At 47.1% G+C, this 23046-nt stretch overlaps 24 non-coding genes across 24 annotated transcripts; 7 read left to right on the forward strand and 17 right to left on the reverse strand.

Annotated features, from left to right (window-relative positions):
- Window positions 1-54: 54 nt before the first annotated feature.
- On the reverse strand, window positions 55-217 carry LOC134989999 (U1 spliceosomal RNA). Its single transcript, XR_010194929.1, has one exon. It is a non-coding gene; the product is annotated as a U1 spliceosomal RNA (small nuclear RNA).
- Window positions 218-369: 152 nt separating this feature from the next.
- Window positions 370-533, reverse strand: LOC134990078 (U1 spliceosomal RNA). Its single transcript, XR_010195002.1, has one exon. It is a non-coding gene; the product is annotated as a U1 spliceosomal RNA (small nuclear RNA).
- Window positions 534-1207: 674 nt separating this feature from the next.
- LOC134990089 (U1 spliceosomal RNA) lies at window positions 1208-1370 on the reverse strand. The gene has a single exon (XR_010195012.1). It is a non-coding gene; the product is annotated as a U1 spliceosomal RNA (small nuclear RNA).
- Window positions 1371-1522: 152 nt separating this feature from the next.
- On the reverse strand, window positions 1523-1686 carry LOC134990072 (U1 spliceosomal RNA). Its single transcript, XR_010194996.1, has one exon. It is a non-coding gene; the product is annotated as a U1 spliceosomal RNA (small nuclear RNA).
- A 972-nt stretch (window positions 1687-2658) lies between these two features.
- LOC134990007 (U1 spliceosomal RNA) lies at window positions 2659-2822 on the reverse strand. The gene has a single exon (XR_010194934.1). It is a non-coding gene; the product is annotated as a U1 spliceosomal RNA (small nuclear RNA).
- A 674-nt stretch (window positions 2823-3496) lies between these two features.
- Window positions 3497-3659, reverse strand: LOC134990009 (U1 spliceosomal RNA). Its single transcript, XR_010194936.1, has one exon. It is a non-coding gene; the product is annotated as a U1 spliceosomal RNA (small nuclear RNA).
- Window positions 3660-3811: 152 nt separating this feature from the next.
- Window positions 3812-3975, reverse strand: LOC134990063 (U1 spliceosomal RNA). The gene has a single exon (XR_010194987.1). It is a non-coding gene; the product is annotated as a U1 spliceosomal RNA (small nuclear RNA).
- Window positions 3976-4646: 671 nt separating this feature from the next.
- On the reverse strand, window positions 4647-4809 carry LOC134990084 (U1 spliceosomal RNA). Its single transcript, XR_010195007.1, has one exon. It is a non-coding gene; the product is annotated as a U1 spliceosomal RNA (small nuclear RNA).
- Window positions 4810-4961: 152 nt separating this feature from the next.
- Window positions 4962-5125, reverse strand: LOC134990018 (U1 spliceosomal RNA). The gene has a single exon (XR_010194943.1). It is a non-coding gene; the product is annotated as a U1 spliceosomal RNA (small nuclear RNA).
- Window positions 5126-5799: 674 nt separating this feature from the next.
- LOC134989994 (U1 spliceosomal RNA) lies at window positions 5800-5962 on the reverse strand. The gene has a single exon (XR_010194924.1). It is a non-coding gene; the product is annotated as a U1 spliceosomal RNA (small nuclear RNA).
- A 152-nt stretch (window positions 5963-6114) lies between these two features.
- On the reverse strand, window positions 6115-6278 carry LOC134990060 (U1 spliceosomal RNA). Its single transcript, XR_010194984.1, has one exon. It is a non-coding gene; the product is annotated as a U1 spliceosomal RNA (small nuclear RNA).
- Window positions 6279-6422: 144 nt separating this feature from the next.
- On the forward strand, window positions 6423-6538 carry LOC134990026 (U5 spliceosomal RNA). Its single transcript, XR_010194951.1, has one exon. It is a non-coding gene; the product is annotated as a U5 spliceosomal RNA (small nuclear RNA).
- A 270-nt stretch (window positions 6539-6808) lies between these two features.
- Window positions 6809-6925, forward strand: LOC134990044 (U5 spliceosomal RNA). The gene has a single exon (XR_010194968.1). It is a non-coding gene; the product is annotated as a U5 spliceosomal RNA (small nuclear RNA).
- Window positions 6926-7211: 286 nt separating this feature from the next.
- LOC134990042 (U5 spliceosomal RNA) lies at window positions 7212-7324 on the forward strand. The gene has a single exon (XR_010194966.1). It is a non-coding gene; the product is annotated as a U5 spliceosomal RNA (small nuclear RNA).
- Window positions 7325-12137: 4813 nt separating this feature from the next.
- Window positions 12138-12300, reverse strand: LOC134990050 (U1 spliceosomal RNA). The gene has a single exon (XR_010194974.1). It is a non-coding gene; the product is annotated as a U1 spliceosomal RNA (small nuclear RNA).
- A 144-nt stretch (window positions 12301-12444) lies between these two features.
- On the forward strand, window positions 12445-12560 carry LOC134990032 (U5 spliceosomal RNA). The gene has a single exon (XR_010194957.1). It is a non-coding gene; the product is annotated as a U5 spliceosomal RNA (small nuclear RNA).
- Window positions 12561-12830: 270 nt separating this feature from the next.
- On the forward strand, window positions 12831-12946 carry LOC134990036 (U5 spliceosomal RNA). The gene has a single exon (XR_010194960.1). It is a non-coding gene; the product is annotated as a U5 spliceosomal RNA (small nuclear RNA).
- A 286-nt stretch (window positions 12947-13232) lies between these two features.
- On the forward strand, window positions 13233-13348 carry LOC134990017 (U5 spliceosomal RNA). The gene has a single exon (XR_010194942.1). It is a non-coding gene; the product is annotated as a U5 spliceosomal RNA (small nuclear RNA).
- A 275-nt stretch (window positions 13349-13623) lies between these two features.
- On the forward strand, window positions 13624-13739 carry LOC134990038 (U5 spliceosomal RNA). The gene has a single exon (XR_010194962.1). It is a non-coding gene; the product is annotated as a U5 spliceosomal RNA (small nuclear RNA).
- A 6629-nt stretch (window positions 13740-20368) lies between these two features.
- LOC134989977 (U1 spliceosomal RNA) lies at window positions 20369-20532 on the reverse strand. Its single transcript, XR_010194913.1, has one exon. It is a non-coding gene; the product is annotated as a U1 spliceosomal RNA (small nuclear RNA).
- A 671-nt stretch (window positions 20533-21203) lies between these two features.
- Window positions 21204-21366, reverse strand: LOC134990006 (U1 spliceosomal RNA). The gene has a single exon (XR_010194933.1). It is a non-coding gene; the product is annotated as a U1 spliceosomal RNA (small nuclear RNA).
- Window positions 21367-21518: 152 nt separating this feature from the next.
- LOC134990075 (U1 spliceosomal RNA) lies at window positions 21519-21682 on the reverse strand. The gene has a single exon (XR_010194999.1). It is a non-coding gene; the product is annotated as a U1 spliceosomal RNA (small nuclear RNA).
- A 668-nt stretch (window positions 21683-22350) lies between these two features.
- On the reverse strand, window positions 22351-22514 carry LOC134989998 (U1 spliceosomal RNA). The gene has a single exon (XR_010194928.1). It is a non-coding gene; the product is annotated as a U1 spliceosomal RNA (small nuclear RNA).
- Window positions 22515-22666: 152 nt separating this feature from the next.
- Window positions 22667-22830, reverse strand: LOC134990054 (U1 spliceosomal RNA). Its single transcript, XR_010194978.1, has one exon. It is a non-coding gene; the product is annotated as a U1 spliceosomal RNA (small nuclear RNA).
- Window positions 22831-23046: the final 216 nt, after the last annotated feature.

The raw sequence follows: 23046 nt of genomic DNA on the forward strand, positions 1-23046 counted from the left end.
AGAGAAGTGGAAACAGACAGCAAACTAGGCTGGAGAGAGACCTGAGACAAAGAGATCTGAATTATACGAGAGCCGACCAGGGGAAACACAAATTATGCAGTCAAGTTTCCCACATTTGGGGAAATCGCAGGGGCAGCACAGCCAGAGTGCAATGGGTGAGCCTTGCCCTGGGAGAAGCACCTTCAAGATCATAGTATCTCACCTGGCAGGTAAATAGGAGTTGGGCTAGAGCTGGGGAGGGTCGCTGCTCGGGCACCCCCCTGTCAAGTGAAGGAGATCCAACTGAGGCAGCACAATGGAACTCTCGAAAGAAGAACAAGGCTAGAGGAAGATCTGAGACAAAGAAATCTGACTTTTACCAGAGCTGTCCAGCGGAAAACACAAACACAGTCCCCCACTACCACAAATAATGCAGGCGAGTTTCCCACATTTGGGGAAATCACAGGGGTCAGCATACCCAGAATGCAATGAATGAACCTCACCCTGGGTGAACAATCTTCATGACCATGGTGTCTCCTATGCAAAATAAGTATGATTTGGGATAGGGCTGGGGAGGGCCGCTGCTCAGGCACATCTCTGTCAAGTAAAGGAAATTCAACTGAGGCAGCACAAGGGAACTCTCATCTGGGGACAACAACTGCAGGGAGAACACATATTTTCAGATGAACATGGGAGGGCAGAAGGCTGCCTAATACTGAAGCACCCCCAAACAACAAACCAAATGCAACAACTAGTGCAAGCATTCCTGGGGGAAGGCCTGCAGCAGATGGATTTGCATATGGTGATGTTATCCAAGCAGTGGGTCAAAGTTGGCTTCAACCCTCATCTGCATATGAAAAGAGAAAAGGGGCGTGCAGGGCATGGCGGCCTTTTGCGCTGCTTGGATGACCCCTAGATCGCATTAAACACCCCCACCCTCCTTTGGTGTGGGGCTCATGTTGGCCATGCCCCATCCCATGAAGCATTCAAGCTGATTTCTTGCAGCAGCTGGGCACTGTAACAGCTCCAGAGCTGCTCTGTAAGGCAAGTAAAAGGGTGTGGGCCCTGCAGCACTACCTGTAGTTTGCATTGTGCATTGGAAGGCACAAAGTAAGCAGACGGGAGGAGAAGTCAGGATAGTGCACAAGGGTATAGAAGGGAGGGGCTCAAGAAAAGAGAAGTGGAAACAGACAGCAAACTAGGCTGGAGAGAGACCTGAGACAAAGAGATCTGAATTATACGAGAGCCGACCAGGGGAAACACAAATTATGCAGTCAAGTTTCCCACATTTGGGGAAATTGCAGGGGCAGCACACCCAGAGTGCAATGGGTGAGCCTTGCCCTGGGAGAAGCACCTTCATGATCATAGTATCTCACCTGGCAGGTAAGTAGGAGTTGGGCTAGAGCTGGGGAGGGTCGCTGCTCGGGCACCCCCCTGTCAAGTGAAGGAGATCCAACTGAGGCAGCACAAAGGAACTCTCGAAAGAAGAACAAGGCTAGAGGAAGATCTGAGACAAAGAAATCTGACTTTTACCAGAGCTGACCAGAGGAAAGCACAAACACAGTCCACCACTACCACAAATAATGCAGTCGAGTTTCCCACATTTGGGGAAATCACAGGGGTCAGCATACCCAGAGTGCAATGAATGAACCGCACCCTGGGAGAACAATCTTCATAACAATGGTATCTCCTATGCAAAATAAGTATGATTTGGGATATGGCTGGGGAGGGCCGCTGCTCAGGCACATCTCTGTCAAGTAAAGGAGATTCAACTGAGGCAGCACAAGGGAACTCTCATCTGGGGACAACAACTGCAGGGAGAACACATATTTTCAGATGAACATGGGAGGGCAGAAGGCTGCCTAATACTGAAGCACCCCCAAACAACAAACCAAATGCAACAACTAGTGCAAGCATTCCTGGGGGAAGGCCTGCAGCAGATAGATTTGCATATGGTGATGTCATCCAAGCAGTGGGTCAAAGTTGGCTTCAACCCTCGTCTGCATATGAAAAGAGAAAAGGGGCGTGCAGGGCATGGTGGCCTTTTGCGGCACTTGGCTGACCCCTAGTTTGCATTAAACACCTCCACCCTCCTTCGGTGTGGGGCTCATGTTGGCTATGCCCCAGCCCCTGAAGCATTCAAGCTGATTTCTTGCAGCAGCTGGGCACTGTAACAGCTCCAGAGCTGCTCTGTAAGGCAAGTAAAAGGGTGTGGGCCCTGCAGCACTACCTGTAGTTCGCATTGTGCGTTGGAAGGCACAAAGTAAGCAGAAAGGAGGAGAAGTCAGGATAGTGCGCAAGGGCATAGAAGGGAGCGGCTCAAGAAAAGAGAAGTGGAAACAGACAGCAAACTAGGCTGGAGAGAGACCTGAGACAAAGAGATCTGAATTATACGAGAGCCGACCAGGGGAAACACAAATTATGCAGTCAAGCTTCCCACATTTGGGGAAATCAGAGTGCAATGGGTGAGCCTTGCCCTGGGAGAAGCACCTTCATGATCATAGTATCTCACCTGGCAGGTAAGTAGGAGTTGGGCTAGAGCTGGGGAGGGTCGCTGCTCGGGCACCCCCCTGTCAAGTGAAAGAGATCCAACTGAGGCAGCACAAGGAAACTCTCGAAAGAAGAACAAGGCTAGAGGAAGATCTGAGACAAATAAATCTGACTTTTACCAGAGCTGACCAGAGGAAAGCACAAACACAGTCCCCCACTACCACAAATAATGCAGTCGAGTTTCCCACATTTGGGGAAATCACAGGGGTCAGCATACCCAGAATGCAATGAATGAACCTCACCCTGGGAGAACAATCTTCATGACCATGGTATCTCCTATGCAAAATAAGTATGATTTGGGATAGGGCTGGGGAGGGCCGCTGCTCAGGCACATCTCTGTCAAGTAAAGGAGATTCAACTGAGGCAGCACAAGGGAACTCTCATCTGGGGACAACAACTGCAGGGAGAACACATATTTTCAGATGAACATGGGAGGGCAGAAGGCTGCCTAATACTGAAGCACCCCCAAACAACAAACCAAATGCAACAACTAGTGCAAGCATTCCTGGGGGAAGGCCTGCAGCAGATGGATTTGCATACGGTGATGTCATCCAAGCAGTGGGTCAAAGTTGGCTTCAACCCTCGTCTGCATATGAAAAGAGAAAAGGGGCGTGCAGGGCATGGCGGCCTTTTGCGGTGCTTGGATGACCCCTAGTTCACATTAAACACCTCCACCCTCCTTCGGTGTGGGGCTCATGTTGGCTGTGCCCCAGCCCCTGAAGCATTCAAGCTGATTTCTTGCAGTAGCTGGGCACTGTAACAGCTCCAGAGCTGCTCTGTACGGCAAGTAAAAGGGTGTGGGCCCTACAGCACTACCTGTAGTTTGCATTGTGCATTGGAAGGCACAAAGTAAGCAGACAGGAGGAGAAGTCAGGATAGTGCACAAGGGTATAAAAGGGAGGGGCTCATGAAAAAAGAAGTGGAAACAGACAGCAAACTAGGCTGGAGAGAGACCTGAGACAAAGAGATCTGAATTATACGAGAGCCGACCAGGGGAAACACAAATTATGCAGTCAAGCTTCCCACATTTGGGGAAATCGCAGGGGCACCACACCCAGAGTGCAATGGGTGAGCCTTGCCCTGGGAGAAGATCCTTCATGATCATAGTATCTCACCTGGCAAGTAAGTAGGAGTTGGGCTAGAGCTGGGGAGGGTCGCTGCTCGGGCACCCCCCTGTCAAGTTAAAGAGATCCAACTGAGGCAGCACAAGGGAACTCTCGAAAGAAGAACAAGGCTAGAGGAAGATCTGAGACAAAGAAATCTGACTTTTACCAGAGCTGTCCAGAGGAAAGCACAAACACAGTCCCCCACTACCACAAATAATGCAGTCGAGTTTCCCACATTTGGGGAAATCACAGGGGTCAGCATACCCAGAATGCAATGAATGAACCTCACCCTGGGAGAACAATCTTCATGACCATGGTATCGCCTATGCAAAATAAGTATGATTTGGGATAGGGTTGGGGAGGGCCGCTGCTCAGGCACATCTCTGTCAAGTAAAGGAGATTCAACTGAGGCAGCACAAGGGAACTCTCATCTGGGGACAACAACTGCAGGGAGAACACATATTTTCAGATAAACATGGGAGGGCAGAAGGCTGCCTAATACTGAAGCACCCCCAAACAACAAACCAAATGCAACAACTAGTACAAGCATTCCTGGGGGAAGGCCTGCAGCAGATGGATTTGCATATAGTGATGTCATCCAAGCAGTGGGTCAAAGTTGGCTTCAACCCTCGTCTGCATATGAAAAGAGAAAAGGGGCGTGCAGGGCATGGCGGCCTTTTGCGGCGCTTGGATGACCCCTAGTTCGCATTAAACACCTCCACCCTCCTTCGGTGTGGGGCTCATGTTGGCTATGCCCCAGCCCCTGAAGCATTCAAGCTGATTTCTTGCAGCAGCTGGGCACTGTAACAGCTCCAGAGCTGCTCTGAACGGCAAGTAAAAGGGTGTGGGCCCTGCAGCACTACCTGTAGTTTGCATTGTGCATTGGAAGGCACAAAGTAAGCAGACGGGAGAAGTCAGGATAGTGCGCAAGGGCATAGAAGGGAGCGGCTCAAGAAAAGAGAAGTTGAAACAGACAGCAAACTAGGCTGGAGAGAGACCTGAGACAAAGAGATCTGAATTATACGAGAGCCGACCAGGGGAAACACAAATTATGCAGTCAAGTTTCCCACATTTGGGGAAATCGCAGGAGCAGCACACCCAGAGTGCAATGGGTGAGCCTTGCCCTGGGAGAAGCACCTACATGATCATAGTATCTCACCTGCCAGGTAAGTAGAAGTTGGGCTAGAGCTGGGGAGGGTCGCTGCTCGGGTACCCCCCTGTCAAGTGAAGGAGATTCAACTGAGGCAGCACAAGGGAACTCTCGAAAGAAGAACAAGGCTAGAGGAAGATCTGAGACAAATAAATCTGACTTTTACCAGAGCTGACCAGAGGAAAGCACAAACACAGTCCCCCACTACCACAAATAATGCAGTCGAGTTTCCCACATTTGGGGAAATCACAGGGGTCAGCATACCCAGAATGCAATGAATGAACCTCACCCTGGGAGAACAATCTTCATGACCATGGTATCTCCTATGCAAAATAAGTATGATTTGGGATAGGGCTGGGGAGGGCCGCTGCTCAGGCACATCTCTGTCAAGTAAAGGAGATTCAATTGAGGCAGCACAAGGGAACTCTCATCTGGGGACAACAACTGCAGGGAGAACACATATTTTCAGATGAACATGGGAGGGCAGAAGGCTGCCTAATAATGAAGCACCCCCAAACAACAAACCAAATGCAACAACTAGTGCAAGCATTCCTGGGGGAAGGCCTGCAGCAGATGGATTTGCATACGGTGATGTCATCCAAGCAGTGGGTCAAAGTTGGCTTCAACCCTCGTCTGCATATGAAAAGAGAAAAGGGGCGTGCAGGGCATAGCGGCCTTTTGCGGCGCTTGGATGACCCCTAGTTCGCATTAAACACCTCCACCCTCCTTCGGTGTGGGGCTCATGTTGGCTATGCCCCAGCCCCTGAAGCATTCAAGCTGATTTCTTGCAGCAGCTGGGCACTGTAACAGCTCCAGAGCTGCTCTGTACGGCAAGTAAAAGGGTGTGGGCCCTGCAGCACTACCTGTAGTTTGCATTGTGCATTGGAAGGCACAAAATAAGCAGACAAGAGGAGAAGTCAGGATAGTGCACAAGGGTATAAAAGGGAGGGGCTCATGAAAAAAGAAGTGGAAACAGACAGCAAACTAGGCTGGAGAGAGACCTGAGACAAAGAGATCTGAATTATACGAGAGCCGACCAGGGGAAACACAAATTATGCAGTCAAGCTTCCCACATTTGGGGAAATCGCAGGGGCACCACACCCAGAGTGCAATGGGTGAGCCTTGCCCTGGGAGAAGCACCTTCATGATCATAGTATCTCACCTGGCAGGTAAGTAGGAGTTAGGCTAGAGCTGGGGAGGGTCGCTACTCGGGCACCCCCCTGTCAAGTGAAAGAGATCCAACTGAGGCAGCACAAGGGAACTCTCGAAAGAAGAACAAGGCTAGAGGAAGATCTGAGACAAATAAATCTGACTTTTACCAGAGCTGACTAGAGGAAAGCACAAACACAGTCCCCCACTACCACAAATAATGCAGTCGAGTTTCCCACATTTGGGGAAATCACAGGGGTCAGCATACCCAGAATGCAATGAATGAACCTCACCCTGGGAGAACAATCTTCATGACCATGGTATCGCCTATGCAAAATAAGTATGATTTGGGATAGGGCTGGGGAGGGCCGCTGCTCAGGCACATCTCTGTCAAGTAAAGGAGATTCAGCTGAGGCAGCACAAGGGAACTCTCATCTGGGGACAACAACTGCAGGGAGAACACATATTTTCAGATAAAAATCTTGGTCATGCTCTGGTTTCTCTTCAGAACGAACAAATCTTTCGCCTCTTACTAAAGATTTCCGTGGAGAGGAGCAAAACCGAGTTTTATCTCAATTTTTGCATGCCCCATCTTTTTGGGGTTTCTTTTACCGGTTTAAAGATAGAATGAGTGTGCTTTAATGTAAGCTCATTTGCATAGAAATGACAGTAAATGTTTATTTATGTTCAAACAGAACTTTCTTGACCATGCTACTTGCTTTAAAGATCTGGGAGCACATGGAATACAGTACAAACCATGCTTATAGCAAGGAGAAGCCAGGTGAGAAATCTGCTTTCTTTCAAATTGGGCGCTCACTTTGATCTGAATGAGGACTGCTGGCACAGCACTCAGGCGACAGGTGGAATCTTGGTCATGCTCTGGTTTCTCTTCAGAATGAACAAATCTTTCGCCTTTTATTAAAGATTATCCGTGGAGAGGAGCAAAACTGAGTTTTATCTCAATTTTTGCATGCCCCATATTATTGGGGTTTCTTTTATCAGTTTAAAGACAGAACAAGTGTGCTTTCTTGTTAGCTTTAATGTAAGTTTATTTGCATAACAATGACAATAAATGTCTGTTTCTTTTCAAGCAGAACTTTCTTGACCATACTAATTGCTTGAAAGATCTGGGAGCACATGGAAAAGAGTACAAACCATGTTTATAGCAAGGGGAAGCCTGGTGAGAAATCTGCTTTCTTTCTTTCAAATTGGGTGCTCACTTTGAGCTGAATGAGGACTGCTGGCATGGCACTCAGGCGACAGGTGGAATCTTGGTCATGCTCTGGTTTCTCTTCAGAACGAACAAATCTTTCGCCTTTTACTAAAGATTTCCGTGGAGAGGAGCAAAACTGAGTTTTATCTCAATTTTTGCATGCCCCATATCATACCTCCCAACTGTCCCGATTTTCGCGGGACAGTCCCGTTTTTTGGGGACTGTCCCGCTGTCCCACCTGCGGGCCGCAGTGTCCCGCGGTGGGTAGGACAGTTGGGAGGCTCTGTCTGTCGCTGCCCTGCTTAGCAGAGCAGAGGTGAATAGTCGCTGTGCGCACAGCGTCTATTCACTGAAGTCAGAGGGAGAGGTGGCATGCCAGCGGCTCACAGAGCGCTGGGCATGCCCCCTCAGTGCCGAAAACGGGGGCGTGACTCGCGATCGCGGGTCCTCCCGCGAAGCCATGCCCCTTTTTACTTAGGCCACGCCCTTTTTGGGAGCGCGTGCGACTTCGCCGCGCGTGTGTCCCTCTTTGCGAGCCGACAAAGTTGGGAGGTATGCCCATATTATTGGGGTTTCTTTTATCAGTTTAAAGACAGAACGAGTGTGCTTTCTGGTTAGCTTTAATGTAAGTTTATTTGCATAACAATGACAGTAAATGTTTGTTTCTTTTCAAACAGAACTTTCTTGACCATGCTACTTGCTTGAAAGATCTGGGAGCACATGGAAAACAGTACAAACCATGCAGTATCACAAGAGCCTTTATTTGATCTTTCATGAAGATAGAGCAGAATTGAGGACACGTCAACAATTTCTGCCGAAGGTGGTTCATCTTTCCACATGGTGCCTTTGGCCACTGACACCTTCGTTGAGTCAAAGTCTCTGGCTGTGGTCAGAACTTTGAAAATTTATGTCACCAGAACGGTTCAGATTAGGAAAACAGAGGCTCTGTTTGTCCTGTATGCTCCCAACAGGATTGGGTGTCCTGCTTCCATGTAGACCATTATGCGCTGGATCTGTGGTAAGATTCAGCATGCTCATTCCATGGCAGGATTGCCGTTACTGAATTAGGTGAAGACCCATTCTACTAGAAAGGTGGGTTCATCCTGGGCAGCTGGTCGGGGAATCTCGGCATTGCAACTTTGCCGAGCAGCTATTTAGTAAACACTTTTGCTAAGTTTTACAAGTTTGATACCTTGGCCGATGATAACTTCAAGTTGGGTAATTCGGTGCTGCAGAGTCGTACGCACTCTTCCACCCGTTCAAGAGCTTTGGTATAACCCCATGGTTCTTAATGTGACCCCAGCATCCTCTAGGTCGTATGAGAAAATAGGATTTTAATACCTACCGGTAAATCCTTTTCTCTTAGTCTGTAGAGGATGCTGGGCACCCGTCCCAGTCCATACTGTGTCTGCAGTTATTACTTGTGGTTATACACATGTTGTGTTATGGTTCTGGTCAGCTTTTTGCTGCAATTATTCATGCCGTTGGCTTGTGTTCTGTTGAATGCCACGTTCTGCGGCATGCTTAAGGTGTGAGCTGGTAAGATGCTCACCTTAGTTTAACAATAAATCCTTTCCTCGAAATGTCCGTCTCCATGGGCACAGTTCCTATAACTGGAGTCTGGAGGAGGGGCATAGAGGGAGGAGCCAGTTCACACCCTTTGATAGTCTTAAAGTGCCCATGTCTCTTGCGGATCCCGTCTATACCCCATGGTTCTTAATGTGACCCCAGCATCCTCTACGGACTAAGAGAAAAGGATGCCCTTGCGCACTATCCTGACTTCTCCTCCCGTCTGCTTACTTTGTGCCTTCCAACGCACAATGCAAACTACAGGTGGTGCTGCAGGGCCCACACCCTTTTACTTGCCTTACAGAACAGCTCTGGAGCTGTTACAGTGCCCAGCTGCTGCAAGAAATCAGCTTGAATGCTTCAGGGGATGGGGCATGGCCAACATGAGCCCCACACCAAAGGAGGGTGGGGGTGTTTAATGAGAACTAGGGGTCATCCAAGCACTGCAAAAGGCCGCCATGCCCTGCACGCCCCTTTTCTCTTTTAATGGCAGATGAGGGTTCCAGCCAACTTTGGCCCACTGCTTGAATAACATCACTGTATGCAAATCCGTCTGCTGCAGACCTTCCCCCAGGAAGGCTTGTACTAGATGTTGCATATGGTTTGATATTTGATGGTGCTTCAGTATTAGGCAGCCTTCCGCCCTCCCATGTTCATCTGAAAAGATGTGGTCTCCCTGCAGTTGTTGTCCCCAGACGAGAGTTCCCTTGTGCTTCCTCAGTTGAATCTCCTTAACTTGACGGGGGAGGGGCTGCCCGAGCAGCCACCCTCCCCAGCCCTATCCCAACTCATACTTATTTTGCATATGTGATCTCTTGATCATGAAGATTGTTCTCACAGGGTGAGGTTCATCCATTATATTTTAAAATAGGAAGGTACAAATTACATATTTGAATTGCATTTATGTGCTGGATTCAAATGTCCCCCCCCCCCCCTTCCTTTCTCAATTGTGCCCGTCAGCAGCTATTCTAAGGTTGCTGCCAATGGGTGTGACACATTAATTTCTTCTGTGGGGTACACTGGACTCCACAAGGATTCACATTGGGGTGTAGAGTAGGATCTTGATCTGAGGCACCAACCGGCTCAAAGCTTTTGACTGTTCCCAAGATGCTCAGTGCATTCTCCTCTATAACCCCGCTTCCATGAACAGGGAGCTCAGTTTGTAGTTGGTGCCTTCAGTAGCAGGCCACTTAACAGGGGCCTGCCTCAGGCAGCCTATTCTTAGCTATAAATTTTGACAAGAAAAGAAGAACTTGTTTTATGAGAATCTACAAGGGCTGCAGCAGGCTAGGTCTAATAGACATCTTTACTGCAGCTTCATCACTCCCAGCGGCGCTGTATACTCCCGTGCCCTGGTTGCTGGGTCACTGCAGCGGAGGGTCCGGTTTCATCCTAAGGTCAGTCACACACACACCACCCTTCCGGATCACGAGGCCGCTGATGAAGGGGAGCGTGGCCGTAGGGGGTGGACCGTGTGCGCACTGGCGTGGACACTGATTACTGGGCAGCCGCTCCACTAGCCACCAGGTACAGTTAAGGAGCACAGGTCTGGGGGTTTTTCTCCTATATTAACCCAATTTTGTACTGCCCGCAGCGCATTGTGATAGGTAATAGGGCCTGATTCAGGTTGGATTGCAATCACAATAAGCGATCCAACTGCAAAAATTGCTAAGAGCATACGCATGTGCCTGCATTTTCTGCGGCACCCCGCAGAGAATGCGATCGCCTCTGCCTGTCAATCGGGGCGGGGGGGGATAGGTGGGTCAGCAACACTCCATTTCCAAGTCAGGGATGGAGCGGTGCGGGGGCAAGGCTTCAAAATGGGGTCTGCAATGGAGTAGACACAGGGGGCGTGGTCACAGCGGCTGTATGACATCACATTCAGCCGCTGTGATCACAAAAATGGTGGCGGCTTCCTGCGCGCACATACAGTCTGCACCAGCAGGAGGCTACACCATTTTTTATGATCACGCTGAACTGCAGTGCGACTGCAATTACAGCATGGTCAAGAAGGGAGGCGTCATGCTGGGTGGCCATGCCCTTTCACTGTGCAGGAGCCAGCACCGCTCACACACTAGTCCCCGGGTGCAGCCCCCAACCCCCGGGACACCCGGAGCAACAAAATGTAGATTCAGGCCACCAGGCCACGCCCCTACCTATGAAACCATGCCTCCTTTTTACCATTGCGCTGCTTATCTGCGCGTACTGCATTACAATCTCCCTCGCCACCTCTCTGGGTGTCACCAGTGATAGTGACACCTCTGCCATGCTTGTAGCAGCTGGTCCTAAGATCTACGCCTCAAGCCCTGAGTGTTTGCCCTTGTGACTTGTTGATCATCATAGCGAAGCAGATGCTTACAGAAAACTGCAGGGGCTTAGATTGAAAATAAAAAAATTGATTGGTATAAGGTAGAGAGGAGCGGGTTCGGTTCTCCGAGAACCGAATTCCCCACGAACTCCACGTTGTTTACACTGGTCCGAGGCAGGCTCGGTTGTTCCCGCCTGACTCGCAAAACCTGAACAAGGGAAAATGTCATCATCCCGCTGTCGGATTCTCGCGAGATTCGGATTCCATATAAAGAGCTGCGCGTTGCCGCCATTTTTACTCGTGCATTGAAGAGAGAGCGGAATGGACGTGGCTATGTTCTCTCAGTGGAAATCTCAATATCAGTGCTCAGTATCAGTGGTTACTTATTGCTGCTCAGTAATACTAGTAGTGTGTCTCTCCTGCTCAGTGTCAGTTCTCAGTAGTATCCTCATCAGTGCTCAGTATCACTGCTCATTGTCTTGTGCTGCATTGTGGTGCTCAGCATACTACAGTACATTACTAATAGTCCAGTGCTGCATCTTGCTGCTCAGTGTCAGTTCTAGTATCCTCATCAGTGCTCACTATCACTGTTCATTGCATTTTGGTTTTCTGTATACTACAGTAACATAGTAATATAGTAACATATAGTAACATAGTTTTTGAGGTTGAATAGAGGCAAATTGCCCATCGTGTTCAACCTGTTTTAAGTTGTGATGATTCTACATACTTGCTGAATAATGTTTTATGACTAGTTAGCTACTATAACTCATGTTACCCCCGGATTAACCATGTTGATATTTTAAGTATTATAACCTTAGATAGCTTTTTCATTCAGAAATGTATCCATTCCTTTTTTAAATCCAATTACAGAGTCCGCCATTACCACCTTCCCTGGCAGGGAATTCCACATCCTGATTGCCCTAACAGTGAAGATCATAGTATCTCACCTGGCAGGTAAGTAGGAGTTGGGCTAGAGCTGTGGAGGATTGCTGCTCGGGCACCCCCTGTCAAGTGAAGGAGATCCAACTGAGGCAGCACAAGGGAACTCTCGAAAGAAGAACAAGGCTAGAGGAAGATCTGAGACAAAGAAATCTGACTTTTACCAGAGCTGACCAGAGGAAAGCACAAACACAGTCCCCCACTACCACAAATAATGCAGTCGAGTTTCCCACATTGGGGAAATCACAGGGGTCAGCATACCCAGAATGCAATGAATGAACCTCACCCTGGGAGAACAATCTTCATGACCATGGTATCTCCTGTGCAAAATAAGTATGATTTGGGATAGGGCTGGGGAGGGCCGCTGCTCAGGCACATCTCTGTCAAGTAAAGGAGATTCAACTGAGGCAGCACAAGGGAACTCTCATCTGGGGACAACAACTGCAGGGAGAACACATATTTTCAGATGAAAATCTTGGTCATGCTCTGGTTTCTCTTCAGAACGAACAAATCTTTCGCCTTTTACTAAAGATTTCCGTGGAGAGGAGCAAAACTGAGTTTTACCTCAATTTTTGCATGCCCCATCTTTTTGGATTTTCTTTTATCGGTTTAAAGATAGAATGAGTGTGCTTTAATGAAAGCTCATTTGCATAGAAATTACAGTAAATGTTTGTTTCTTTTCAAACAGAACTTTCTTGACCATGCTACTTGCTTGAAAGATCTGGGAGCACATGGAATACAGTACAAACCATGCTTATAGCAAGGAGAAGCCAGGTGAGAAATCTGCTTTCTTTCAAATTGGGCGCTCACTTTGATCTGAATGAGGACTGCTGGCATGGCACTCAGGCGACAGGTGGAATCTTGGTCATGCTCTGGTTTCTCTTCAGAATGAACAAATCTTTCGCCATTTATTAAAGATTTCCGTGGAGAGGAGCAAAACTGAGTTTTATCTCAATTTTTGCATGCCCCATATTATTGGGGTTTCTTTTATCAGTTTAAGGACAGAATGAGTGTGCTTTCTTGTTGGCTTTAATGTAAGTTTATTTGTATAACAATGACAGTAAATGTCTGTTTCTTTTCAAACAGAACTTTCTTGACCATGCTACTTGCTTGAAAGATCTGGGAGCACATGGAAAAGAGTACAAACCATGCTTATAGCAAGGGGAAGCCTGGTGAGAAATCTGCTTTCTTTCTTTCAAATTGGGTGCTCACTTTGAGCTGAATGAGGACTGCTGGCATGGCACTCAGGCGACAGGTGGAATCTTGGTCATGCTCTGGTTTCTCTTCAGAACGAACAAATCTTTCGCCTTTTACTAAAGATTTCCGTGGAGAGGAGCAAAACTGAGTTTTATCTCAAATTTTGCATTCCCCATCTTATTGGGGTTTTATTTTATCTGTTTAAAGATAGAACGAGTGTGCTTTAATGTAAGCTCATTTGCATAGAAATGACAGTAAATGTTTGTTTCTTTTCAAACAGAACTTTCTTGACTATACTAATTGCTTGAAAGATCTGGGAACACATGGAAAAGAGTACAAACCATGTTTATAGCTAGGGGAAGCCTGGTGAGAAATCTGCTATCTTTCTTTCAAATTGGGTGCTCACTTTGAGCTCAATGAGAACTGCTGGCATGGCACTCAGGCGACAGGTGGAATCTTGGTCATGCTCTGGTTTCTCTTCAGAACTAACAAATATTTCGCCTTTTATTAAAGATTTCCGTGGAGAGGAGCAAAACTGAGTTTTATCTCAATTTTTGCATGCCCCATATTATTGGGGTTTCTTTTATCAGTTTAAAGACAGAACGAGTGTGCTTTCTTGTTAGCTTTAATGTAAGTTGCCATAGATGCAGTGAAACACACGTGTAGGGCACGGCGTGTCCGCGTGTATTTGACTCATGTGAAATGTTATAAAACAAAAATATATGATTATGATGTTAGCTGTTAGTCTCCACTAATAGGGAATAGAAGCTGAGCTATAAGAAAGGAATACACTAGATATGATGTCACTTAGCAGATACAATGTCTAAAGTGCATACAGATAGCTACTAATAACTCTTGATAAGAAAGTATATCAGTGTGGGTATATTTATATGATGGGATATTGGGACTAGTGAATATATATCACTCCTGCTGTCCAGATTGGCAATAACCAGACAATTATGATAAGAGTAGAGATGTCACATGGGCTGCTATAGATATTAATTTAATGCTGTATGTGTCATTTGTTACAAATGGATACATTTTCTATGAGTCAGCCTAGCAGCTGCATGTTCTAACAGAACACTATCCTCACACAGAATCTGCTAACCTTGAGATAACTAAATGACAGTGTGTAACAGTCTCTTTACTATAAGACTGTTACAAAGTAATATATATATTTGAAGTCAGTCTAGCAGCTGTGTGTTCCAGCAGTTTATAAGACAAAGAAAATCTCCTATTGTGGAATCTAGACACATGGGACTGCTGGCCTGTGTCATACTATTTCTATGTAATACCAGTAACATGTATATAACTGTTACATAATTGTTACAAATGGATAAATCTTTGAGTCAGCCTAGCAGCTGCATGTCCTAACAGGACACCATAAATCCTTTACAGTGTAACAAATTGATTGGTAACACTTAAAGGCTGGAGAGCAGTTATATGCCTTACTAGCATACTCAATATACCACATTATTACACCAGTTACCACGATTATTGACAGCGCATTTGATATATTATATTACCCTCACACTGAGTCTGTTTACCTTTAGATAACTAAGTGACCGAATATGTAACAGTTTCTCTATCATAAGACTGTTACAAAGTGAGATAGATATATTTGGAAGTCAGTCAAACAGCTGTGTGTTTCAGCGGTTTATAAGAAAATTCCTCATTGTGGAATCTGGACCACTAAGGGTTATTATATATATAGCACATGGAATTGCCACATCTCCCTATATGATAATTTCATTACACTGTAACATAATAAGAATTAACTCTTTAACAGTGTAAATAGAGAGTAATGAATCTCTGACACATGGAATATATTATTTCTTAGATGAATTGGATAAACCATTATGACAGACACTTTGCTTCCTAATAAGAATTGAGGTGGCTATACCTCTAAGGAAAGCATTATTGCCTACGCCTAGATCAGATTAAATAAGATCTGGCTGAATATATGAAGGAAGGTTGCTATTTATATGAGAATTGGAATTGCTATATTCCTTAAGGCAACCCCACCGATTGATATATGTTGTCAATTAAGTATATCTGAACGGCTATATCTGGACCAGATTTAATAAGATCTGGCTGATTATATGAAGGAGGGCTGCTATTTATATTGGAATTGCCATATTCCTTAAGGCAACCGCACCTGTTGGTATATCTCGCCAATTAACTATATCTAAACAGCTAAATTAAAGCTATTCATCATTTTTTTAGTTTGGATATTAATAAATATGATCTTTCCATGATGCATAGAGATTTCCCTATCAAGTGATTCCTTATCCGATATAGAAAGCTATCCCCCTGTGGTATTGAATTTAGGAATATAGTCTTAGGGGACACAGAGAAATAAGTGATCCCCATCTACCTAAGCACCCCACAAATTGGAGGTTAGCTTACCGGTTATACTCAATCACCCCCACAAATTCGCCAATGGGGATGGCTTCCCGGGAGGTAACCCCTATTGAGTGAAGGGAGTATATAGGATACGACCCAGTGGTACCTGACGACATAGATACTAACAGCTATTTAATAACATTACGCTAGAAAGTGATTATTAGCAACATATATATCTATATAAACAACCCCGCCAGGGTTGTGCCTTCAAAAATAATCACACACGGACACGCTTTTTAAACCTTTTTTTCACATCTCTTTATTCTTCTTATGCACATGTATGTTAGTTCTGTGATTTTAACCTTTATGTTTCACTGCAGTTTGGGATAATAATATTAATATTTATCCAATTTTAATACATACTTAATAAAGGTTATATTTTATGATTCATTCATTCTGTCCAGTGCGTCAACAGTGCAGATTTCTTCTTGTTTTTCTCCCAAATTCTATAACAATGACAGTAAATGTTGTTTCTTTTCAAACAGAACTTTCTTGACCATGCTACTTGCTTGAAAGATCTGGGAGCACATGGAAAACAGTACAAACCATGCAGTATCACAAGAGCCTTTATTTGATCTTTCATGAAGATAGAGCAGAATTGAGGACACGTCAACAATTTCTGCCGAAGGTGGTTCATCTTTCCACATGGTGCCTTTGGCCACTGACACCTTCGTTGAGTCAAAGTCTCTGGCTGTGGTCAGAACTTTGAAAATTTATGTCACCAGAACGGTTCAGATTAGGAAAACAGAGGCTCTGTTTGTCCTGTATGCTCCCAACAGGATTGGGTGTCCTGCTTCCATGTAGACCATTATGCGCTGGATCTGTGGTAAGATTCAGCATGCTCATTCCATGGCAGGATTGCCGTTACTGAATTAGGTGAAGACCCATTCTACTAGAAAGGTGGGTTCATCCTGGGCAGCTGGTCGGGAAGTCTCGGCATTGCAACTTTGCCGAGCAGCTATTTAGTAAACACTTTTGCTAAGTTTTACAAGTTTGATACCTTGGCTGATGATAACCTCAAGTTGGGTCATTCGGTGCTGCAGAGTCGTACGCACTCTCCCACCCGTTCAAGAGCTTTGGTATAACCCCATGGTTCTTAATGTGACCCCAGCATCCTCTAGGTCGTATGAGAAAATAGGATTTTAATACCTACCGGTAAATCCTTTTCTCTTAGTCCGTAGAGGATGCTGGGCACCCGTCCCAGTCCATACTGTGTCTGCAGTTATTACTTGTGGTTATACACATGTTATGTTATGGTTCTGGTCAGCTTTTTGCTGCAATTGTTCATGCCGTTGGCTTGTGTTCTGTTGAATGCCACGTTCTGCGGCATGCTTAAGGTGTGAGCTGGTAAGATGCTCACCTTAGTTTAACAATAAATCCTTTCCTCGAAATGTCCGTCTCCCTGGGCACAGTTCCTATAACTGGAGTCTGGAGGAGGGGCATAGAGGGAGGAGCCAGTTCACACCCTTTGAAAGTCTTAAAGTGCCCATGTCTCTTGCGGATCCCGTCTATACCCCATGGTTCTTAATGTGACCCCAGCATCCTCTACGGACTAAGAGAAAAGGATGCCCTTGCGCACTATCCTGACTTCTCCTCCCGTCTGCTTACTTTGTGCCTTCCAACGCACAATGCGAACTACAGGTGGTGCTGCAGGGCCCACACCCTTTTACTTGCCTTACAGAACAGCTCTGGAGCTGTTACAGTGCCCAGCTGCTGCAAGAAATCAGCTTGAATGCTTCAGGGGATGGGGCATGGCCAACATGAGCCCCACACCAAAGGAGGGTGGGGGTGTTTAATGCGAACTAGGGGTCATCCAAGCACCGCAAAAGGCCGCCATGCCCTGCATGCCCCTTTTCTCTTTTCATATGCAGATGAGGGTTCCAGCCAACTTTGGCCCACATCTTGGATGACATCACCGTATGCAAATCCGTCTTCTGCAGACCTTCCCCCAGGAATGCTTGTACTAGTTGTTGCATATGGTTTGATATTTGATGGTGCTTCAATATTAGGCAGCCTTCCACCCTCCCATGTTCATCTGAACAGATGTGGTCTCCCTGCAGTTGTTGTCCCCAGACGAGAGTTCCCTTGTGCGTCCTCAGTTGAATCTCCTTAACTTGACGGGGGAGGGGCTGCCCGAGCAGCCACCCTCCCCAGCCCTATCCCAACTCATACTTATTTTGCATATGAGATCTCTTGATCATGAAGATTGTTCTCACAGGGTGAGGTTCATCCATTATATTTTAAAATAGGAAGGTACAAATTACATATTTGAATTGCATCTATGTGCTGGATTCAAATGTCCCCCCCCCCCCCCCTTCCTTTCTCAATTGTGCCCGTCAGCAGCTATTCTAAGGTTGCTGCCAATGGGTGTGACACATTAATTTCTTCTGTGGGGTACACTGGACTCCACAAGGATTCACATTGGGGTGTAGAGTAGGATCTTGATCTGAGGCACCAACCGGCTCAAAGCTTTTGACTGTTCCCAAGATGCTCAGCGCATCCTCCTCTATAACCCCGCTTCCATGAACAGGGAGCTCAGTTTGTAGTTGGTGCCTTCAGTAGCAGGCCACTTAACAGGGGCCTGCCTCAGGCAGCCTATTCTTAGCTATAAATTTTGACAAGAAAAGAAGAACTTGTTTTATGAGAATCTACAAGGGCTGCAGCAGGCTAGGTCTAATAGACATCTTTACTGCAGCTTCATCACTCCCAGCGGCGCTGTATACTCCCGTGCCCTGGTTGCTGGGTCACTGCAGCGGAGGCTCCAGTTTCTTCCTAAGGTCAGTCACACACACACCGCCCTTCCGGATCATGAGGCCGCTGATGAAGGGGAGCGTGGCCGTAGGGGGTGGACCGTGTGCGCACTGGCGTGGACACTGATTACTGGGCAGCCGCTCCACTAGCCACCAGGTACAGTTAAGGAGCACAGGTCTGGGAGTTTTACTCCTATATTAACCCAATTTTGTACTGCCCGCAGCGCATTGTGATAGGTAATAGGGCCTGATTCAGGTTGGAATGCAATCACAATAAGCGATCCAACTGCAAAAATTGCTAACAGCATACGCATGTGCCTGCATTTTCTGCGGCACCCCGCAGAGAATGCGATCGCCTCTGCCTGTCAATCGGGGCGGGGGGGGGAGAGGGGGGTCAGCAACACTCCATTTCCAAGTCAGGGATGGAGCGGTGCGGGGGCAAGGCTTCAAAATGGGGTCTGCAACGGAGGAGACACAGGGGGCGTGGTCACAGCGGCTGTATGACATCACATTCAGCCGCTGTGATCACAAAAATGGTGGCGGCTTCCTGCGCGCACATACAGTTTGCACCAGCAGGAGGCTACACCATTTTTTATGATCACGCTGAACTGCAGTGCGACTGCAATTACAGCATGGTCAAGAATGGAGGCGTCATGCTGGGTGGCCATGCCCTGTCACTGTGCAGGAGCCAGCACCGCACACACACTAGTCCCCGGGTGCAGCCCCCAACCCCCGGGACACCCGGAGCAACAAAATGTAGATTCAGGCCACCAGGCCACGCCCCTACCTATGAAACCATGCCTCCTTTTTACCATTGCGCTGCTTATCTGCGCGCACTGCATTACAATCTCCTTCGCCACCTCTCTGGGTGTCACCAGTGATAGTGACACCTCTGCCATGCTTGTAGCAGCTGGTCCTAAGATCTACGCCTCAAGCCCTGAGTGTTTGCCCTTGTGACTTGTTGATCATCATAGCGAAGCAGATGCTTACAGAAAACTGCAGGGGCTTAGATTGAAAATAAAAAAATTGATGGGTATAAGGTAGAGAGGAGCGGGTTCGGTTCTCCGAGAACCGAATTCCCGACGAACTCCATGTGGTTTACACTGGTCCGAGGCAGGCTCGGTTGTTCCCGCCTGACTCGGAAAACCTGAACAAGGGAAAATGTCATCATCCCGCTGTCGGATTCTCTCGAGATTCGGATTCCATATAAAGAGCTGCGCGTTGCCGCCATTTTTACTCGTGCATTGAAGAGAGAGCGGAGAGGACGTGGCTATGTTCTCTCAGTGGAAATCTCAATATCAGTGCTCAGTATCAGTGGTTACTTATTGCTGCTCAGTAATACTAGTAGTGTGTCTCTCCTGCTCAGTGTCAGTTCTCAGTAGTATCCTCATCAGTGCTCAGTATCACTGCTCATTGTCTTGTGCTGCATTGTGGTGCTCAGCATACTACAGTACATTACTAATAGTCCAGTGCTGCATCTTGCTGCTCAGTGTCAGTTCTAGTATCCTCATCAGTGCTCACTATCACTGCTCATTACATTGTGGTGTTCTGTATACTACAGTAACATAGTAATATAGTAACATATAGTAACATAGTTTTTGAGGTTGAATAGAGGCAAATTGCCCATCGTGTTCAACCTGTTTTAAGTTGTGATGATTCTACATACTTGCTGAATAATGTTTTATGACTAGTTAGCTACTATAACTCATGTTACCCCCGGATTAACCATGTTGATATTTTAAGTATTATAACCTTGGATAGCTTTTTCATTCAGAAATGTATCCATTCCTTTTTTAAATCCAATTACAGAGTCCGCCATTACCACCTTCCCTGGCAGGGAATTCCACATCCTGATTGCCCTAACAGTGAACATCATAGTATCTCACCTGGCAGGTAAGTAGGAGTTGGGCTAGAGCTGTGGAGGATTGCTGCTCGGGCACCCCCTGTCAAGTGAAGGAGATCCAACTGAGGCAGCACAAGGGAACTCTCGAAAGAAGAACAAGGCTAGAGGAAGATCTGAGACAAAGAAATCTGACTTTTACCAGAGCTGACCAGAGGAAAGCACAAACGCAGTCCCCCACTACCACAAATAATGCAGTCGAGTTTCCCACATTTGGGGAAATCACAGGGGTCAGCATACCCAGAGTGCAATGAATGAACCTCACCCTGGGAGAACAATCTTCATGACCATGGTATCTCCTATGCAAAATAAGTATGATTTGGGATAGGGCTGGGGAGGGCCGCTGCTCAGGCACATCTCTGTCAAGTAAAGGAGATTCAACTGAGGCAACACAAGGGAACTCTCATCTGGGGACAACAACTGCAGGGAGAACACATATTTTCAGATGAACATGGGAGGGCAGAAGGCTGCCTAACACTGAAGCACCCCCAAACAACAAACCAAATGCAACTACTAGTGCAAGCATTCCTTGGGGAAGGCCTGCAGCAGATGGATTTGCATATGGTGATGTCATCCAAGCAGTGGGTCAAAGTTGGCTTCAACCCTCGTCTGCATATGAAAATAAAAAAGGGGTGTGCAGGGCATGGCGGCCTTTTGCGGCGCTTGGATGACCCCTAGTTTGCATTAAACACCTCCACCTTCCTTCGGTGTGGGGCTCATGTTGGCTATGCCCCAGCCCCTGAAGCATTCAAGCTGATTTCTTGCTGCAGCTGGGCACTGTAACAGCTCCAGAGCTGCTCTGTAAAGCAAGTAAAAGGGTGTGGGCCCTGCAGCACTACCTGTAGTTTGCATTGTGCGTTGGAAGGCACAAAGTAAGCAGACGGGAGAAGTCAGGATAGTGCACAAGGGCATAGAAGGGAGCGGCTCAAGAAAAGAGAAGTGGAAACAGACAGCAAACTAGGCTGGAGAGAGACCTGAGACAAAGAGATCTGAATTATACGAGAGCCGACCAGAGGAAACACAAATTATGTAATCAAGTGTCCCACATTTGGGGAAATCGTAGGAGCAGCACACCCAGAGTGCATTGGGTGAGCCTTGCCCTGGGAGAAGCACCTTCCTGATCATAGTATCTCACCTGGCAGGTAAGTAGGAGTTGGGCTAGAGCTGGGGAGGGTCGCTGTTCGGGCACCCCCCTGTCAAGTGAAGGAGATCCAACTGAGGCAGCACAAGGGAACTCTCGAAAAAAGAACAAGGCTAGAGGAAGATCTGAGACAAAGAAATCTGACTTTTACCAGAGCTGACCAGAGGAAAGCACAAACACAGTCCCCCACTACCACAAATAATGCAGTCGAGTTTCCCACATTTGGGGAAATGACAGGGGTCAGCATACCCAGAATGCAATGAATGAACCTCACCCTGGGAGAACAATCTTCATGACAATGGTATCTCCTATGCAAAATAAGTATGATTTGGGATAGGGCTGGGGAGGGCCGCTGCTCAGGCACATCCCTGTCAAGTAAAGGAGATTCAACTGAGGCAGCACAAGGGAACTCTCATCTGGGGACAACAACTGCAGGGAGAACACATATTTTCAGATGAACATGGGAGAGCAGAAGGCTGCCTAATACTGAAGCACCCCCAAACAACAAACCAAATGCAACAACTAGTACAAGCATTCCTGGGAAAAGGTCTGCAGGAGACGGATTTGCATACGGTGATGTCATCCAAGCAGTGGGCCAAAGTTGGCTGGAACCCTCATCTGCATATGAAAAGAGAAAAGGGGTATGCAGGGCATGGCGGCCTTTTGCGGCGCTTGGATGACCCTTAGTTCGCATTAAACACCTCCACCCTCCGTCGGTGTGGGGCTCATGTTGGCTATGCCCCAGCCCCTGAAGCATTCAAGCTGATTTCTTGCAGCAGCTGGGCACTGTAACAGCTCCAGAGCTGCTCTGTAAGGCAAGTAAAAGGGTGTTGGCCCTGCAGCACTACCTGTAGTTTGCATTGTGCGTTGGAAGGCACAAAGTAAGCAGACAGGAGAAGTCAGGAGAGTGCACAAGGGCAAGGGCAGGGGCTCAAGAAAAGAGAAGTGGAAACAGACAGCAAACTAGGCTGGAGAGAGACCTGAGACAAAGAGATCTGAATTATACGAGTAGCCGACCAGAGGAAACACAAATTATGTAGTCAAGTGTCCCACATTTGGGGAAATCGTAGGAGCAGCACACCCAGAGTGCAATGGGTGAGCCTTGCCCTGGGAGGAGCACCTTCCTGATCATAGTATCTCACCTGGCAGGTAAGTAGGAGTTGGGCTAGAGCTGGGGAGGGTCGCTGCTCGGGCACCCCCCTGTCAAGTGAAGGAAATCCAACTGAGGCAGCACAAGGAAACTCTCAAAAAAAGAACAAGGCTAGAGGAAGATCTGAGACAAAGAAATCTGACTTTTACCAGAGCTGACCAGAGGAAAGCACAAACACAGTCCCCCACTACCACAAATAATGCAGTCGAGTTTCCCACATTTGGGGAAATCACAGGGGTCAGCATACCCAGAATGCAATGAATGAACCTCACCCTGGAAGAACAATCTTCATGACCATGGTATCTCCTATGCAAAATAAGTATGATTTGGGATAGGGCTGGGGAGGGCCGCTGCTCAGGCACATCTCTGTCAAGTAAAGGAGATTCAACTGAGGCAGCACAAGAGAACTCTCATCTGGGGACAACAACTGCAGGGAGAACACATATTTTCAGATGAACATGGGAGAGCAGAAGGCTGCCTAATACTGAAGCACCCCAAACAACAAACCAAATGCAACAACTAGTACAAGCATTCCTGGG

Source organism: Pseudophryne corroboree, unplaced genomic scaffold, assembly GCF_028390025.1.
Source record: "Pseudophryne corroboree isolate aPseCor3 unplaced genomic scaffold, aPseCor3.hap2 scaffold_1135, whole genome shotgun sequence".
NCBI lineage: Eukaryota > Metazoa > Chordata > Amphibia > Anura > Myobatrachidae > Pseudophryne > Pseudophryne corroboree.